This window comes from Pundamilia nyererei, unplaced genomic scaffold (assembly GCF_000239375.1).
Source record: "Pundamilia nyererei isolate P.nyererei 1_Seehausen unplaced genomic scaffold, PunNye1.0 scaffold00039, whole genome shotgun sequence".
NCBI classification, from domain to species: Eukaryota; Metazoa; Chordata; class Actinopteri; order Cichliformes; family Cichlidae; genus Pundamilia; species Pundamilia nyererei.
Genome location: NW_005187440.1, coordinates 194,390 through 202,901, shown reverse-complemented (window position 1 = coordinate 202,901; position 8,512 = coordinate 194,390). Strand labels below are relative to the sequence as shown.

General features: G+C 38.1%; 1 protein-coding gene across 1 annotated transcript in view; it reads right to left on the bottom strand.

The window, feature by feature from the left end:
* The window catches only part of LOC102193264 (NACHT, LRR and PYD domains-containing protein 3-like), a 31,843-nt gene that overhangs the window by 7,352 nt on the left and 15,979 nt on the right, over positions 1-8,512 (bottom strand). The gene's annotated exons all lie outside the window — the stretch shown is intronic.

The window sequence follows — 8,512 nt, the reverse complement described above, 5'->3', positions numbered from 1 at the left end:
TATATGTTTTCTTTTTCTTTATGTATAAAAAGAAAAAGCAGAAAGTTGGATTTTAAACACAATCACATGATATGAAACCAGTAATAGCTGCAATAATCCATCATTGTTGGGTATGCTGCTAATGCATTAAGACACATTATTCCAGACAACCTGTAGATTATGTGGAGAAACCCCTGGAAATCAGTCAAGAGTCTATATGTACAGCAAACAAGATATTAAAAAATATGCATTTTTCTTAACATCCTAGGACCTGGCGTCCACATATGTGGACATCACATTTTGGGTTATTTAGACCAAGATACTCAATTTTGCTCTACATGGGCCTGATATCCACTTACAAGGACATTATACTGCTACTGTTCTATCAAAATTTTAAATGAATATCCTCATTTGTGGCTCTCATTTTTCTTAAAAACAAAAATAAGGTTTAAAAAAAATGGTAATTCTTTGTTTTTACATTCATCGGGCCCATATATGCCCAAATATCAAAGAGAAATTAAAAATGCATGTCGTGGAAGAGTTTGGGTCTTAGGAGGTTAAATAAATACATGCAAAAATATAATTAGAAAAAAATTAAAATGTTTGCTGTTGTAATCAGGGGAAAAATGAAGTAGATCATGGGGGGGAAAGACAAAAGAGGGAGTGTAGGGATAATAGAAACTACAAGGAAAGAGAAAACAGATGAAGGGAGCAGGGAGGGATGAAAAGAAATGAGGAGAGTGCTCGGGGAATAGCGGCCGTTCCAGAGGTGATAAATGTTGTTTTGACACGTGTGTATCCACAGGCATGAAGGTCACAGTTTAACAGAAGGAACGTAGGTCAGTTTTAAGTCTGGGTCAAGTCAAATATGATTCCTTAAGAGACACATTTTGAATTCAGATCTATGGCTCGCTGTAGCTCATGCCATGATATTAACACAGGGTTTTCCTATTTCATTATGTGAGAGGTTATACTGAGTAAAATTAGCTTACTGGCTGCAAATTAAGATAATGTAGCTGTGGTCAGCAGGGGGTGGGAGCAAAACAAAACTTTTCTACAAGCAAAGGAAAGGAAAAGAAAAAGGGAAACTCCAAGTTATGAGCAGGAAAAAGTAAAGCTATCAGATGTTGTTAAAGTTAACGTGAACCTAACTTTTAACTAACTTCAGTTACAAATTTGACAATTTGTATGCCAGTAAAGCAGAAACACACACACACAATCTGGAACCAGTTAGTTACTCTTTACCTGCAGGCCGGAGGCGACCCTCATCAAACATGCTGTGTTTAGACATGAGTAATCAACACCACCCTTGTGTGCATATATGTGTGCGTATGTTCCAATGATTATATTACTTGTGTTGTGGAGACATTCATCTGTTTACATAGTCACATTGTGAGCATCCACCTCCCTTATGGGACAAAGAGTAAGTCCCCATAACGTAAATCATACAACTTTAGGTTTAAGGTTAGAGAAAGGGCCAGGTTTAGGCTTAGTGTGTGTGGGTGTGTACGAGAGAGAGAAACAGACAGACAATAATTGTCTTTAATATTTAAATGTACACTACCTGAGGGAAACACATACACACATGTTCTGCTCTTGACTCTTAAATATGTGGCCATGTTATGTAAATAAGTACATATCATGTCCCACGATGGGGAGATGAGACAGATTACTGAGACTGAATCCATGCAGTGAGACTCCAACATCAGAGCATCACGTCAATACCCCATACACGTGGTGGATATATTTACGTCTCCATCCAAATTAATTTTGGTCTGGTATGATATTTTCTGTGGTCCCAACTCATGTTTCAACCAAATGCTAACACAAATAAGCTCAACGGATTGAAAAGCATTAGTAGGATTATTAAAACTCCTTCGAACTATCCTCCACCTGCTTTGGGTTTGCTGTTTAGGTTTGCCCTGTCCATGTCTTCAGTTTGCTTTGGAACTTGGGTTTGGTTCGAGTCACACTCAACCATAGTAGATCACAGTTTAAAGAGACATATAGAGTCTTGGGCAGATAAGCGATAATTTTCAAGCTTAAGCCTAAGGATTTGTTGCTTCTTACCTGGTGGGCAAACAAAACTTATACGAACAATAATTCAGCAGTTGAAGCAGACATATATATGTCATACATGCAGAAAAATGGTCAACAGATCTACTTAAAAACAGTGTGACAGGACTATTTATCCACTGCAACCAGTCAACTTTGTTCGTGCTTCTTCTGCTGATACAAAAGGACAGTACAAAGCTTTTTTAGAAGTTCAAGGGTACCACATCATTATTAACCTTGACAGCTTTTCAAGGCCTGTCCACTCTAAAAACACTAAATGAAAATATGAGTCAGTATTCACATATGGTTTTATCTATGACATCATAATGACGGCTAAATCATTTGTGTTTTGACTTTACAAGTGTGTTTAGAAAAAACATGTAGCATGTAATGATGGTAACATAACTTTACAATATGGACTTTCCAGAGTTTCCTGTCGTTGCCAAGACTGCACGCTACGTCTCCCCAAGAGACGTTCATATGGGTCCGTATGTCAGGAATATATCTTGGCCATATGCAATAGATATCTGGATGAAGTAACAACAGGCAGAATCAGAGAAAAAACTATGTATGCCAATGTGACCTTTTTGTTTTTTAAATGCTTTGTACATTTTATGGTTCATACTGACTGAGGGCTCACAGATCACAGCAATCCAATGTTAATTTTAGGCTTGAACAAACAGAGATTTCCTCAGATTCATGTTATTATGTATTGTAATCCATTTGAGTTTTGGAAGTAAACATTTTTGTCAGTCCTTGCTGGAAAGACACTAGTTTTAGTAGAACAAATTTAAGACCTGGGTTAGCCATGATGATTGCAACTTTAAGACATCCACGTTCGTCTTCTCTGCCTCTGGACAACTCTCTATCTCAGCCCTTCAGTTCTCATTCAATCAGTGATGTAGCAAAGGGGGTGACCCTATCACCCCAGCACCATGGAAACACCCTGCAGCCCTGCACCCTGGGTCCACAGGGCCCTGGGAAGGTGGAGGAATGCGGGAAGCACAGTGGATGCGCAACCTGACCTGATGGATGGATTAAATGGCAGCTGGAAGACACACACACATGTGCTTCCACACACTCACACACGCATACACAAATACATGTACAAACGTTCAACACATTGTGTTTAGCAAAGTATTAATTAACATAAAAACTTTGGAGCCTAAAGGTAATTTATTCACACAGAAACACACTAATACACAAACATGTGATACCTACAAATCTGCACCAATCAGAGTCTAATTTACTTTGTTCTTACAAGCTACAGGGCAGAGGCATGATGTGTCGGTAGGGAAGAGTGGTGAAAGGGCTTATTTCCATTCATTCACATGATCTCAGAGTTGAAATACTTGAATTCTGCTCACTTAAGTGCAGCATACTAACTCACCAGCCTTCAGGGCTGCTTTTTAGTTCTAACGTGGCTCTGGTTTTAAATCCAGCACGCCTGACATAGCTGACCCCGTGAACAGGTTTTATAGCAATGAACCAACAAGCTTGTTAAAGAGAGACACTTACAGACACAGACCACACTGACTAGACTCACAAATCATTGTTCTGAATGAATGACCAGGTTAATGTTGAGAGAGATGTTCAAGTTGAAATATTTAGCGCTGGCTGAAGAAGAGTGAAATCATGAATAGACTGTGAAGGATAGTAAATCACAGCTCCCCACACAGATTTATGAGCCTATATCAGAGAGCAGTGAATGAAATGCAGAAAATCTGGAAAAATGAGGATATTTTAAGCAACATTTACCTTGGTATGGAGATGGTTTTATGGTTAAGAACAAATAATGTTCATTTTGAAGGTATAATAGGAAACATTGAAACATTATTACTGGGAAAGTTTACACTCAATGACATCCTCAGAAAGACATATTATTATTATTAATATTAGTAGCAGTATTGTTGCTGTTTTTACTTTGATGAAGCCATATAGGTCAACTCATCTAATCGCACTTTAACGATTGCCATGTATGAGCTAGCATTACTTGTGGCAGTTTAATCAGAATCATTCAATCATTCAAATATAAATGTAACATGAATTAAACTAAAACTTTCTGTCTGACTTACCACAGACAGGTTTTCATCTGTAATCGTTGTTAAGACGGCAGCTTTAGAGGTTCTATGTTGTTTCAAGAGGTCTTGAAATTATGGCATTGTTTTGATTTAAAGACCCTTAATAGCAGAAGTGGTTAAGATAAGGATTTGAGGTTCAACCAGCAATTTAAGTATTTTAGGGGAAAAAAAGTTCCTACTGTAGTGGGTATGAAAAGTCATTTGAATATTTTCCTGTATGGTTTGTTTCCTTATATGTTTCAAACACGTATAGCTTGCATGTTTAATAACAAAAACAGGTAGTCTAAGGACCGATGGTCGCTCACAGTTTACGTCCACTGTGAGCGACCATCTTTGAACAGAGGCGGTGGTTTACGACACCAACTGTCTGCCATCTATAATCCAGTTTTGAGATCCCTTCCCAGACGCCTTAACGCCCACTCACATCCTGGGCCATCTGACCTCAGGAAATCACATGATGGGGTGGGGCCAGGTTTCACAATGAGCTTACCCGAAACCCTGGCTGATTGTGACCCACACCCGCTTACACATCTTGGCTCATGTGATTAGGTAGAGGATCATCAGGGGGTCCTTTGTCCCTCTTTGGGGGGAAACTCCCACTGGGTTTAAATCTGGGACTCTCCACCATTTGACCCTTAGAACTGAAGAAGCTTCTCGGATGAGAGGTGAAACGTCTTCAAGCAACTCAAAGAAGTCCAGACGCTTTTCTTTCCATGGTCCTTAGACTACGATGACCTGGATGACTGAGAACCTTCACAGACAACAAAATAGGTAAATAGGTAATAGGTAAGTATATAAATGTGAAATAATTAATAAGCAACCCAAAGATGTGCAAAACAGTTCAGCTTTGCGTTCTTTAAATCAACTAAATCAGCAAAATTCAACTTACACATAAACGCACTAGTTGTAAAAATATGAGTATTTTTTAGTAAGATTCTTTTAATAAAAGCAGCATAAATTTTTACATTTAGCTCTTTAATTGAGCAATGTACACCATGGTAATGTGGTCAATATCGACAGGAGGAGTAGAAGTATTAATGAAAAATTAATTCTTCACATTGGAAGTGGTTGAGGAACACCCTGTTCAACTTGCCTGTTTTATTAAACTGAGGTTGCCAACATCAAGGCTTTCGTAGCTAATGTGCTAAAATTAGTTTGTTAGCAAGTTCTCACAAACTTCTTCAGACTACCCGACTCCTCCTCTGCATCATCGTATGTCAGCCTGTGGTTAGAAAACAAAAACTAAGGATTCCAGAGTTTCCCGGCACATCAGGTCAGGAGTGGAACCAGGATGTGTTCCTTGTTTTAACATTCACATCATGAGTTGTTCTCCAGGGTCAGACTGTCAGTGGAGATGTAATCTGTGAGAACTTTCAGTCAGAAATGACCTAAAATGCTGTGAGTGCCAACACGCCTGCACACAGTGCATTAACAAGTACTGTGAAAAAGTCCTTTTCCTCTTCCTGACTTCTTTTCTTACATTTTTGTCACATATAAGTTTCAGATCTTCAAACAAATTTTGAATTAACAAATTAATCCACTAAAAATACAAAGGTTCAGTTTTTGGAAGCCACTATATTCCCCATCATATTTACAGTGTCCTGGGAAAAATATCCCTTTTCTGACTAATTGTGTTTTATGCATGTGGCTAGGCAGAGGAAGGCTTCTTGGGGGGTATTTCAGTTTGTATCTGCACCATCAGCCTCATGATAAAAAGGTCAGGACCCAGGTCAGATTGACTACTTTTTCCTTTCAAATATTTATCTATTGTTATTACGTGCTGCATTGTCTCACTCACAGCATGACTATTATGTAATTTCTTCTGTTTTACTGGCAGTTTGCAACCAATTTAATTAGAGCAGGTAGTTCTGCCCTCTAGTGAAAGAGAATGTAATTTTCTGCCTGTTACTCACGCTGATCGCTTAGAGTACCAGGTGGAACCAGATAATCTTCCACGGGACAACTGATCATTTCTCACGGCACACCTATATGTGCCGCAGCACAGTGGTTGGAATGCACTGGATTAGAAATGCAACCCTCCTGTCTCCAGACAGCTGACAGCTAAACAGCAACAGCTGTTTTAAGCTAGCATGTTAGCTAATGTTAGGCTTGAGTATCCTACAAATCTGTCTTTCTCTCTGATATAGTTTAATTACAGTCTCACACCATGTGAGAGTTTATTCACTAATCATCACAGTCCAAACACTTCAAAGAATGTTTTAATAACAGCAGCTACCAACAGCCAGCTAACAGCAGCTAACAAAGGTTAGAAGCAGCAAAAACAACAGTTTTACCAAAGCAAAAGTTCAAGGTATCCTCAACAACGCAACTCATTATTGCTGCCATGACTAGATTATCCATTGCCTGATGAGTTTAAAAACCTTTACTTCTGGAAATCAGCCAAAATTAATTAAATGTTGTATTAGTCAGTAGATGCGCATACACTATTAAAAAGGTCAACATAATCATTTAACAGGGCCTGTGGGGTTTTAAAAGGTTTTTTGATCATTGCAAAAGGAATGTACATTTTCCAGTTCAAAAGCAGAGACGTCCACACATTTCTCACAAAGTCTGTTGTAAACCCACACAAACCATTCATTCATTCAACTCAAAGCGTGCTCAGGCAGCTCTCTAATCAAAACAAATCTTAAGAGAGTGATGCAGAGTGAGACAGAAAGAGTGTGAGGGGCCCTAAATGTGTTGTCAATTAGCTGCAGCAGATCAATAGTATGGAGTGAAAGAAGCAGAAACAGGAGAGATCCTAAGCAAATCAAACAGGTCTGTTGCTTTTATAAGGCCCGTGATGTGAGAACTGGAACTACATTTTTTATTGTGATTTTCTTTAAGGCTCTTCACAGACTCAGTCAAAAAATAGGTTTATGGAAACAATGAATTGGATTGTGGTGCAAAAAGGCCTTCAGTTCGCTCGTTGCCACATTGTCCCAGATGCTTCCTTTCTCTTCTACTTCCATCCCTTCCTTTGTAACTGCTTTCATTCTAGCCACCATCCACTCCTATATTATGTGTGTAATTCATTGCATCCTACATTAAAATGCCCAAACATGCCAGCTTGGATGCGAATTTTGGTAAAACAAAAAAAAAAACAAACAAAAAAAAGATGGATGCATACAATAATATAATGTTAAAATGCACAATGGCCTACGCCAATTTTAAGTAAACAAGCTGTGTCTTGAGTAGTATGCAAACTGTCCCCACTGTAAGGATGTTTAGTTTTAACAGTGATTTTTAAAATATTTGAAATATTGTTTCTTTACTCTTTGATTAACCAGAAAGGCTCAAACTGGTCACAAACTAAAAAGGAAATAAATCACTGGTTATGCTCTGTAACTTTAAGCAAAGATTAGGGAGGAAAGAATGAAATAAAGTAGTCAAATTTAACATTAAGAAGGTTTAGACAATTTTGAACGTGGAAGCTGCTAAGCTTACCTTACTGTAAATGCAAAAGGTCTTTATTTCAGTTTTTCTCTTCTCTTCTTACAGTCTGGTGGACACCGATGGAAATAATCACTCCCAACAGACTCAACTGCCATGAATATAACTGTATGTGTCAGGGAAAATGGGCTGTTTTAACATCACATTATTGTACTGTAAATGTCTATGATTGTGCATGTGTTTGAGACCTGGATACCAAGACTGCAGCTGCCATTACTCCCCTAATTATTCCTATAGTCAACCAGGCTTCTTCACAGTGTAACACAGTAAAGTTTGATCAGGATCCAGATGGAAGAGGAGAGAAATAAATTGTGTCTGACAGCCGCTCGACTGAAATTATGTTAGAAAGCGTGAATGAAAAAAGAAATTTGGACAGAGACAAAGACGGACGTGGATGTAGGAACATACCACCTGGACAAGCGATCAACTGACACATAATTAGGAAGATAAAGACTAAGGCAGTAGATACAGTCCAACCACAACACTCATCGGGTGACATTCAGAAGTGTTTTTGTGTTCAAGTTTCCAGATGTATCAGTTAAGAAACACACCTGATAAAAACCTAATCCTGTGATGTGAGCCAAAGTCAAATGTGAGTAATTTGTTCTTAACAAATCAAAGCCTGTGAGGTGTGACATTTTGATATTTTTTGGCATACATTTATTTGACTTTGGGTTCAACTCTCCATAAATTTTTACTAGTGAAGCCTTTCGCTTTCCTTATCTTTTTCTCTCTCTCTCTTTCAAACTTGGTAAAACCAAATTATTTTTTTATCAATTTCTCAAGCACAGTCTGACCTTAATCAGTGGATTTATTTTTTTTATATCTATGTATATCAAAAAGTCAGGTTTCTGTATGTACAGTTATATATGACCATCAGTCTTCACTGCTGATGATACTGACAATAAAACGATCCATCCATTTTACCTCACTGTTAATTTAAA